We start from the raw sequence: 12,166 nt of genomic DNA on the forward strand, positions 1-12,166 counted from the left end.
TCCTCTCTCACAGGCTTCTGCGATTCATCAAGAATATTGCCAAGAAATTTCATTCTTGTCGAATAGGTTGTTTTTGCAGTTTTCAAGAGACTTTTCGTTTAAGTCTATGGGATTTGGAGTGAAAAGTTTGATAGACAAAACATCGAAAGGATTTGGCCTCGAAAGGACAAATGTAACGAAAATCGATAAAATTTCGTGTAGGGTGATGTGCTAATATCCATCGTGAGCTTTGATCAGTTCGAACTTGTAGTGCAGTGAATGATGTTGATACAAACCGATGCCAAACAATTATTTCCCAAGACGGCTTCCGCATTATTCAATAAGATTTTGATAAATCTTAATCGTTTATTGGAAATAATAAAATGTCTCTATTCGTCGTATCCATTTTCATTTCGGTCACAATCAGTTTTGATTCGTCCCACAATCAACGGCTCATTGTGATATAGCAAGTGATCAAAATATACCACTTCAGCGTTAAAATAAAATACCACTTTGACGTTAGAATATAAATTAAGTTTTATGGCGTATGATTGAAATGAAATCCTTAAGTGAAAATGTACGAAGCTTATCCATAGTGTAAATTAGTACTCGGTGAAGTAAGTAAGTCACACAGGGGGGCGATCGCTAATCAGATTTCGTTCGGTACGCCTTCGTCCACCGGTTTTTGGTGAAAAAATGAAAAGTGGATAATTAAACTGAAGTTATTCATCGAAATATAGGAGTTTTATTGCATTTTCGGTGAACAAGTGGAACCATGACAGCTTTCACAAAATTACACTTAAAAATTAAATCTATATTGTTGGTGAGTTCAAATATTCGCCGTAGTGGAACCTTTCAAGTTTGATACGACGAATAACAGCACTTGCGACGAAGTAGATCGTAATTCTTCTCGTAATCCATAGTGAAATTCCTTTCGCTTTCGATGAAGTTTTCGGAAGTTCGTTCTAGATTTTATCGTTCAAACCGTATCCCAGAACATTACTTAGAAGTTATTGTGCCATGTCTAACTCTAGGGAATCGACCCAAGTATGTTGCTTGGGAGTTTTTGGGAATACTTCGTGTATCCCCTGGAGAAGTTCTCAGGAGGAGCTTCCAACACACCAAGAACTTGCCAATACTGCAGGAACTAGAGTAGCTTCTTAAGGAACCCTGGGAATGGAAGTCTGGAATGATCTTTCCATAAATCGCTTCAAGAATTCATACACGGGATCCTCAGATTCTGGGGCCCAGATAGCCGTAGCGGTAAACGCGCAGCTATTCAGCATGACCATGCTGAGGGTCGTGGGTTCGAATCCCGCTGACCGAGGATCTTTTCGTAAAGGACATTTTCTCGATTCCCAGGGCATAGAGTATCTTCGTACCTGCCACACGACATACACATCGGCAAAGAAAGCTCTCAGTTAATAACTAATCTGAGAAGCAGGCTTTGTCTCAGTTGGGACGTAACGTCAGAAAGAAGAAGAAGAATATCCTCAGATTCTCCTTTTAATTTCCTCAGGGGTGCTAGTGAAAATTCCTCTTACTGCTATGCTGCAAATTACTCAAGATTTTTTCCAGGAATTCCACCACAAATTCACTAGGAGCTCATGCAAGATGCTTTCTATAGGGATCACATTTTCTGATTATAGAGAACCTTTTGTATCAATTTTATAATTAATTTGTGAAAGGTTGCAGGTATTTTATAAGAATTTCTTCAGCCTTTCTTAAACAAAATTCAACTAAGGATTTTCGCATTAACTTCTTCAGGCATCTCTCATGGAATGGATGGAATGTGTGGAAGATTACAGCTATGATTTTATAAGAATTTATTCAAGGATTCTTCAAAAAATTTGTTACATATTACTCCGTCGTTTTTACTCCAGAAATTCCTCAAATTTGGTTAATAGGAAACTTGCTAATGAAATCATACCTGGATTTCTCCACATATATTTGGAGAAAATACCAAAGAATTTCAAAAACTTCTAGAAACCTAAGAAAAACTTAACCGAGAATCTTGGTACATACTACTCCAGAGATTTCTTCCAAAAAATGTTCACAAGGTCCTCTAGAGATTCTTGTCAGAAACTGCATTTTTCGTAGCGAACATGCTCATAAGTTATGTGTGCATGCTCTAGAATGAAGCAATCAAATTGCCCAATCTTAAACTGTATTTTAATACTAGGCAATTTAACTCCGAACATTGATCCTAGGAATATCTGCAAATCCCCTTCTGGATTGCGTCTCTGAAAATAAATTTACTAATATTCTTACAAACTCATCGATTATGGGATTCTTCGTTCCTTCTAATTTTTAATTGATTCACTTTGGTTTTCTTCTGAATAGGGACCTAAAATGATTAACGAAATCTTGTTTTTATTTAATAACACGAAATAGCATGTTACTGCAACTACTTTAGCAATTTTTCCCGCTCAAATAACGACTATATCATATTTAAACATTAATTGAAAAATTGAGTCCATAAATGAACCTTGACACTTCTGATCATGTTTGACGTTCGCTTAGTCGACAAAAACACCACAGGGCTTTTAGTTTTAACACTGGGGTTGTTCCTATCTGACATTTCGGAAGGGACACGGAAAACAAAATACACCCAAAATTTGAGTTAAAGCCAAGAGGTGTGACAAAAACCAACAAAAACATATATAATGTTTTTTGGGCTTAAACAAACGAAAAACATTAAAAATTGAGTAAACATGTGTTTTAGCCTAAACTTAAGAGTTTGGCACTGAAATTGGGACAGGGCTTTAGGACCCTATTCCAGTGAAAATCAAGGAAAGCCTCCAAAAACTAAAGAAAATAAGAAACTAATCAATGTATTTCTTAGGATTTGAAAAAAATAAGTATTTGGGAGTTGCCCAGAAATTCTTCTTGAAGCATGTTTAGGAAACTATCAAGCGCATCAATAGTCCCTCCAATATCGGTGAGCTCTTTTAGGATATTCTTCTGAAATCTACAAGAGTAATTTTATGTATATCATTGAAAAAAAAAGAATTACGCAATTGGCCTTCCATCAAATACCGTATTTCCCTAGATATACTTTTAGAACTATGTCTAATGTTTTAACAAGCTCCTCTCTGATGTTTTTCCAGAAGGCACCCAGTGTTCGTACTCGTCGAATGATCTTGTGTTGTTTCTGCTGCAATTTCTTTGAAGTTGTCTTTGGAAGCTTTTGCTGAAGTTCTGGATATCCAGTGAGTGACCCCTTTTGTAGGATATCTGGACTCTCTAAGGAAATCTTACCAATAATCCATTCGTGGATTTCTCCATTTCCCCATTTGGAATCCTGAAATCATCACCTAAGTTCCCCTCATCGACTATTCTGAAAATCTGTAAAAAGATCCCTCTAGAAACGGTTGACTTTTGCCAAAAGCCCAGTAAGCAATCACTTTCAATTGGAATTCCTCTCGGACTCCCTACAGAAGATAAAAATAGTTTCATCATCAATTGCTTTAAAATTGCCCCTGGAAACAGTGCTGACAAGACTCACACTCAAATCTCAACCAATGAGCTATCCCTCGAGAGCAAATTAATTGGAGATATGCTTTTAAAATCTCATCCGTGAATTTTTCGTGCAAAATCACTCAATCGCACTCAAGCTGTCAAAAATGATTTAGTCATGAAGGCCGCCAAAAACTCGTGAAAACCGAATGTTGTTGTTTCCTATAAAAAGGACTACCTACTATAATTCTACCAGACTAACAACAGTCGAACAGATGAGCCAACTCATCCATGATCTTTTGATTGCTGAGTTGCATGATTGACAACAGTGAATTACTCACGTATGAACAATTTCAATTGTAAGTTATGAGAATTTGAGTTTCTCACAGCACTGCCTAGAAACCAGACATTGCAGAATTCGTTCTCATTTGTTTGATGCTCGATCAAAGCAAGCGAAAAAAAAAATATCCCATCTATAAGGGTCGGTCATGTATCGCAAGTTGTAACTAGGGGAACTTACGTATTCTCGACAGTCTAAGCAGCTGGACTTTTAAAATGACAATTATATACAACAATTAAGCACAAGAGTTAGCAGGAGACATCTGAAGTACACTAAAGCATTCTTTATTTATTGGTTATTATACACAAAACACTATTTTTACGGTTTAATCAACAAGGTAGGCTATTCCCACGTGTAAACAACGATTTTCAATAAAAACATTCAGGGTGGCCACCGAACCGGGAAAAGCGGGAAAAAGACGGGAATTTGAATCCACCGGGAAAAAGACGGGAAAAACCGGGAATTTGGGAAGATCACCGGGAAAATTGTGTTGAACGAACATCTTCAAGCTGTTATCTGCAAACCAACCTCCAAAATAAGTTATTGAAAGTAGTTATGTTTAATGACATTGCCATAAGACATCAGCAATTTTGAACAAGTATCTTTCAAACATCAATGATTTAATTTCTACTATGCTACGCTATATTTCTTAGAAATGTTTCACTATTTTCTTAGCAATGTTTCGAAATATTTTTTTTGGATTTTTGTTCTCGAACTACCAGAGCTAATATTTTTTTTGACTTTTCTCTAACTTGTTTTACTAGATGTTTTGAACCAAGGTTTAATTACTTATTGCGTATTGGCGTAGCACTATTCTGTAACGCTCTGTCCAAAATACATAAAACACCCTAATTCAAATAATTTCAATTACGGCAAAGAACATCTTGATGATTTACTTAGGCACCTAGGGCTTTTGTTGGCCAAATTATCTAAAATTCAGCATTAAGATGATTGTAAACCAAAGCCAAAACTCGAAATTTCAAGAGCATCAGTCTAGAAAGGCAAACAGAGCTTTGAGATAAAAATTTTGATCGTTTTATCATCACCCAACCAACCCATCAAATTTTCAACGCGAACAGTTGTCAGGATCTGTAGATCTTAAAACTTGAACTTGAAATTTCGAAGTTTGGCTTAAAGGGCATATTGTTGGCATTCAAATTAAACTCCTGTCGTGTCAAGAGTAGGATCTGTTTTATTAGCACAATTAACCATATCTTTCCCATGATAGATAGCTCCAGAGCTCCATTGATTCTCGATGAACGCGAGACAAATCGATTCAGGTACTATACTAAGCCATAGTTTTCAGAATAAGATTCTATATAGATTAGAACACTCTAATAGTCAACATATTTCTCCAATAGTGAAACTATTGATAAACAATCAAATAACTATGAAAAAACAACTAAAAAAATTAAACCGATTTAAAAAAAAATGTTGCGGTGCTTTTCATAGAAAAGATTTTCGATATAGAAAAAGTCAATTAAAGTCGTTGGAAAGAATGGATTAAAAACCGGGAAAATTATGTAAAATATACCGGGAAAACCGGGAAAAAATCGGGAATTTCAAAACCGAAATTTGGTGGCCACCCTGCAATAAAAACATGTGTCGTCATTCCTATCGCCAAGCATGGGGCTAGAGGGACAGTAAGAGAGAGCAGGCTTTGCTTTCTCTTGTACTCGTTCGAGATTGCGATAGGAATGACGTCACTACCAAATGTCATTTTTCGGAATATAATACCTTGTTTCTTTTTATCGTGACAATTTTGTTCTCTAAATCATCTGTTTTTCCTCGCCAAAGGCATGAGGCACTTGTTCTTTCATCGGCAATGCAATTACTATTGTCGGCAACTAAAATGTTCTCTTCGGCTGTGCAAAAACTAGCTTATGTATTGGTTACTTTTTGCATGTGTTAACAATGACTGAAATTAAACGTCACTCATTATGTTCCACACGTTGAAAGGGCCAATGCAGAAAAATACAGGCTACACTGAAAACAGCGTTGCAGTTATAAATACAGTAACAGAGAATCAAATTGAATGCACAACGCTACTTAATTTGTGCAGACTAACACACATTACGTAACGCTCTAGAGGGATGGGAAGTAAGCTCAAATGTTGCGGCTCATACACATTTTTTTTTTCATACAAAGACCGTTACGGAGGGGGGAAGGGGTCGAAAATTGTACAGTTTGATAAATAAGAGCAGCGAACGAAAGCCCCAAAGAGAGAGTGATGATAAAATCCATTTTTCTCGCTTGTTTAACATTGAGGGTAGGTGTTTTATTTTAATAGCACGATAAAAAATCTCCGATCATCCGATAGCAATAGTGTCCTCAAGGTTTGGAGCTTATTTTGAGAGGTTTTATCATGCACTGCTCGGGGGGATGATTCAATCAGAGCTGTAGCAGTAGACGATAAACAGGCCCTCATGATGTGCTGCAAATCATTATTGCGAGAGCGATAAGTGAGAAACCCTCTTAATTTACTCAGGATTCCTGCTAGAAACTCTTCCATCAGGTTTCCCCTCACGCTTCTACAGGCTTTTAGGAAAGATATTATAGTAGTAACTTATTCAATAGTTGTTTCAAAAGGAAAGTGAGGAATTCACTCCGTTTTTTCAACAGCTTTCAAGAGCTTGTCTTTAACTTCTTCCACAATTCTACAGAAGTACATCGATGTATTCAACCAGTTGTTCCTTCCGTGATTTTTTTTTCGAATTGTATTTGGGGATTATATATGTTTTTCTTAAGAACCTCCATCAATATAATGGGAGTATTGTCAAGAGGTTTATCCATAAACCCTTCTGTTTGCACGAGCTTCAAAGGTTTATTCCTGAAGCCTATAAAAGCTATCTTTCGGCAGGGTTTGCTTATGGAATTTCTATAGATAATCGTCAGATTTGTTAATATATTCTGCCAGGAATTTGGTAAATATCTTCTTGAGGATCCCTTCCTAAAGTCTTCAAGAACACCGTCATGAACTTCAGCGCAACTTACGCAATTGAACTCAGAAGTTATTCCAAAAGTTTTCAATTCAACTATTCGTTTCAAAAATTTGACTTGTTTGAACGATCCAGTTTTTATGTTTCTTATACTTCGTTCAGACTAGAACTGATATTACGTAATATAGGCTCTTGATATCAGAAACCATGTCTAATCTGAACGTATCAGAAAGCTTACATCTAGTTTTCACTGGAAATAAGAAGTATGACGTTTAATATTAAGATATCCTAATGAGACGTAATATCAGCTCTATTCTGAACGTAGCATTCTACTTCGTTCAGACTGATATCGAAAGAGCCTGTATTACGTAATATAATCTCTAGTATGAACATAGTATTAGGCTCTTCTCTCGTACGTCCTTCAAATTTCTAAAGGAATATTTCATCGAATACAACCGAATTTATTCACGAAAATTTTTCGGGACGAGCTTCCAGATAGAAAGAAGTAGAAAATGTGTGCCGCAAATCTTTGATGAGCTCTTGATGAAGATATTTGAAAATTCCATGAGTTTGTGGTAGACTTATTAAAGTAATTCCTGAAACACTCGTGACTTCACCAATAGTATTATCTGATATATTTTTAGAGAATTCCATGATCAATTTGAAAGAAACAATCTGACCCGAATGAAATTTCTAACAGGATTCCTGAAGAAATCTCATCTGAGCAATCATGAGATATACCAGAAAATCATACTTTTTTCTAGGAATTACTAGGAATTACCCAGACAGCTTCAAATTCCGGACACTCTACTTTGTATGGGAAAGATTTCACTCGAAATGTTTCAAAATGGGCCGTCAAAAAATTCCAAATTTGAAATATGATTTTTATAAACATGTTACATAGCAATCCATGAAAATTTACAATGTTCAACTAGTTTTGACGTCTTTCTAACGGATTAGTGCATTTAGTTAATGATTCGACTATTCTAATTGTGTTTTTCATGAGCTGTCCGGAATTCGAATCAATGTGTCCGGAATATGAAGCAAAAGTGTGGTTGTGTCCGGAATAAAAATCATGAAGAAGCCGAACATTTTTGTTGATTAAAGTGATTTGAAGCTGTGGAATCCAAATCTTCACCCAGCATTCGAAATTTAAGTGTTTGCAAGGCCTGATTACGCTAAAGTTGTACAGGGAACGATTCAATTTATATATGTTTCGATTAGATGACGTTCACTGAAGCCTTAAGTGTCCGTAATATGAATCAAAACGGTATATTCCATGAGCTTCACCTGAAGTTCAATCGGCCTCTTCATACAATTCCGTCAAAAACTTCTGGACACCCTAGAAGTATTATAGAATAATAGAATATTTATGCAGGAATTCTCTCTTGTGCCTACAATCACGCATTGGATGAGTGATGGCCACTCACGTGCTTTGTATTCCTAGATCTCATTTGCTTTAATGTGAGAAATTGGGATCAAAATTGAACTATTTAAACATCCAGTAGAAAAAAACAAACAAAAGACATATCTGCATGTTGGACTGTGAAAAGATTCTGGAGATTAAGTGCGTCATGATCAGGAACCCACTCAACTATGTGAAAATCGCCAGTGAGAAACTCATGTGAATTCCACTGTTTCTGAACAATGACTACCAAATAAATAGGAGAGGGAGTTTATGATAACAAACAAAATCAATTGATCATCTCGTGTGCAACCAAGAAGTACAACTACTGTGGCTAATCTTCGTTCCAAATCTCCGTATTCTTCCAGTGCAGTGAATCAAATCGTCAAAACCACAAAAAGTGATTCTGAAAACAGCGGAGCATCAAGCTTCGTGGGCTGTCATCAGCCCTCTCATCGGATTGCGGCAAAAATCCGAGCGAGCACCGATATTGGAATTCTGTGTAGGAGAAACCAAGAGTGAAACAGAGAGGAAGAGTTAGTGAATGCAAAAGTGCAATCAGTGAATGTGAGAGGTGAATTGAATCGTTGGATCATTGATTGAAAGGTGGTGCCGGGGTTTGACACTTATCAAACCGAGAAAGAGAAGAAAAACGTGAAAGCCGGAAAGGTGGAAGAGATCGTTGGTGGATTCTGCAGTTTTTTTTTTAAAGTGATAGTGCCCGTTTTTCACTGGATTTGTTCGTTCTAAACAGCCACAACTCTGGATTACGGATTCGGCGACGATTTTAGAGGTTAGTATTGAACAATTCTACCAGATGTATCGTACAAAATTGAGCGGAAATAGCCTGATTGCGAGAGACAGAGAGAATGAGTGAAACGATCGCATAGGTTAGAAACTTTCTCTCTGGAGATTCTTCGAATTCTTTTCGCGTCAACCTTGAACTTGCCCTCGTGGCGGAGCAAACGACGATCTTCAGCGGGAGATGAAGCGTGACATCGTCGTCACCGGTCGACGATCGCTTCGTCGTTTGCTAGCTAGTCGTGATCGTGATTTTCGTTTTCGATCATGCGCAGAAGAGCGTGACGGCGGCGGACGTGTGTGTGACACTTTCGAGGAAGCCCGCTTCAACGGCGACAAAAAGAGAAAACACCGGAGGAGCTGGATGGAAGCTATCAAATTCGAAAAATCACCGGACTGAATCGCACCTTCTCGCTGTGCCTGTCCGTCCGATCGGCCATTCAAGTCTTCCACGTCGTCTTGCCTTTCTTTGGTTTTGTGTGTAGTGCTGCCAAAAGGGACTGTGGTCCGTGTAGATTACGCGGTGCAGTGTCCAAACGAATGCAGTTTTGCCATACCTAGTAGGCGAGGGCTGTTGATCGATAGAGGACCCCGTCCAGGCGGAAGAAACAATATTACAACAGAATATGCTCCCTTGATATGATTTTCATATTACCATATCATATACCATGAGTAGATAAAATAACAAACATTCTTGCACCAAGATAAACTAAAATATACCAAATCCTTTTGAAATTGTGAAAAATATTTTACAGCATGTGTTTCAAAGATGTTACAAAATAACAAAATTATTGCAAATGATGTTACTGTCCAAAACTTCGGATATTATTCATAGCAAACGTACAAATGTAATGTCAAAAACATATCAAATTTTGTTATAAATTTGTTACAAAATATATAACAAAGTGATGAGCAAAGCCATCTTGATTACAAAATCATATCAACATCTGTTATTTTTAACTCCTGTTGAAAGAAATGTGTTATTATCCTATTATATGACTCTTGTCGGGACGTGGCCAGAGCCTTCGGGCGGGCGGTGGTAAGCAGGGAAGCGAAAACACAATTTCTATAGTCATGGTCACTCCTTTTGGTGCCGTTGTTATTGTCGGCAGCAGTAGCAGCAGCTTCGGTCGGTGCGGAGAATCGAGTTTCACTTCCTAGCGGCGGGTGCAGCGATGTTTCTTCTTTTTTCCCCTGTGATTGTGGAGGCATGTTGATTGAATAACAAACACAATGTCGGACGGTTCGATCAATTTAAAGTGCTTCGGTTACGAGACGGTGGGATTCGGATTTCGGCTGCGGGTCGTCCCGTACCTCGTTTCTGTCACATGGACGGAGCTTATCGGAGGGGTTGTCCCGGTGCGAAGACGTCCCGGTCTTCGATTCAGAGCTCATTGTTGTTAACATCGAGTCAAAACTTTCATGAGAAGTTCTTGGTCTAGTTGTCTAGGTGTACCGTGATGCATCAATACCCGGACGCTTAAGACGAGCCATATACTCAAACACAATTTGCAACATGCTCTAGTTCAGTTTCTCAAAAGTTTTGCTTCGAAAATTACAAGTTGAGATCTAAGTTTGATGAATGTAACATATTTTGTAGTAATTATTAGATTTAGTCACCAAATCCGTTGAATTTATATTGTTCGTCGTGTTTTTAAATCCGGACAGATGTTCAATTATGGAACGTTGTTTGTCGTAACCGGACACACTGGAATCGAAATCCGGACATTTGTATTATTCGCCCATTTACAAGGAATTTATAGTATATATTAATTAACAAACTGCGAATTCATACTCATTTAACCTCTTCCTCGAAATTTCTGTCTCGGTAAAATATCAAAGAGCGCTAACCACTTCGCCAAACTAGATTTTATTTACCTGAATCTGTTTTTCCATGTGACTTCCACTGCATTGCCTTTATAGGAGGAAAATCCACAGATATTTTACTTTATTCCACTTTATGTGCACTATTTATAGTTTATGTAATGTGTATTTATTTTTCTTCTCAGTTTAACATTTGTACACAGTTTCATATCAAGAACATTGACTGCAATCACTATTAGTCCGGAATTGAAAACAGTGATTCTAAATCCCGGACAGCCAATTGTACACATAAAATTACACAACTTTCTATTTTTTATGACATCGACGAAGCCTTTAACTGCTATGTACACAGTAGAGCACAATATCAACGTAAAATGACACATTTTTCTTTTATTTTCATGTTGAAAGTACGTTCACACGTTAGTTACTGATTCCGATATGCACTTTTGCACTGATGAACAACGACTGCTGAAGGGGGCAAGCTTGTCATTTTTATTATTTTCTGTTTTATTACAAGGACTACTAGATTGATTTTAAAGGGAATATGAGACCTTATAATTCATATTATCAGACAGATATAAAATTTATATTATATTGAAATAAAATAACAGTGAAATCCACGATTATTATCTGAGTGTCCGGATATTGGTCCCGTCCGGATTTTGATGCATCACGGTACAACATAGTTGTTTTAAATATGTACTATTATTGAATTATAGCCAACTCTCCCTAACTCGATAGGCCTATTCACAAGACGTTTCAAATCAGCTGATCGGAAAGCTCTTTGACAGTTCTTCTATGGAGATGACAGGCCCGTGTTAGCACCGGTCTTCCACCGATGTAAACAAATGCATAGACGGACCTGTCACATGAAAAGGCCTATACTCCGTATCTCGATATCGAGATAGAGACCCATAGTAAAAATTAGTTTTCATGGCTACCTCGATGATACCTTGGATCGCAGTTGCACTGGCTCTGTATTCTATAACTCGGTACCTCCCTAACTCGATGGTCCGATCAATATCGAGTTATGGAGAGTTGACTGTACTAGTCATTATGATGTGACTGATGTCAAATATTGCCATAATCTTGATATGTCAAGATGTCGAATCAAGGCAGTTGTACTAATGTACCTACAGCAGTCTTGCTGAAAGACACTTTAAAACGACAAAATAAGTTACCGTAAATTAGGGTGAAATTGATCAGTGGGGTGAAATTGATCACCGTGTCACTCGATTTTATTTCTTCCTAATGGAGCATAAATATCAATGTAACGTTGTTTGTCGTAACTATTGTTGAATTAAGTGTTGTTAAATGTTTTGCGTTGAAGGATGTTTATTTCTATGAAAATAATGTAAAATTCCAATATCATGTGCGGTGCAATATTGACGAACATCCATAAACTTCTAGTTCTAAACA

This window comes from Aedes aegypti, chromosome 3 (assembly GCF_002204515.2).
Source record: "Aedes aegypti strain LVP_AGWG chromosome 3, AaegL5.0 Primary Assembly, whole genome shotgun sequence".
NCBI lineage: Eukaryota > Metazoa > Arthropoda > Insecta > Diptera > Culicidae > Aedes > Aedes aegypti.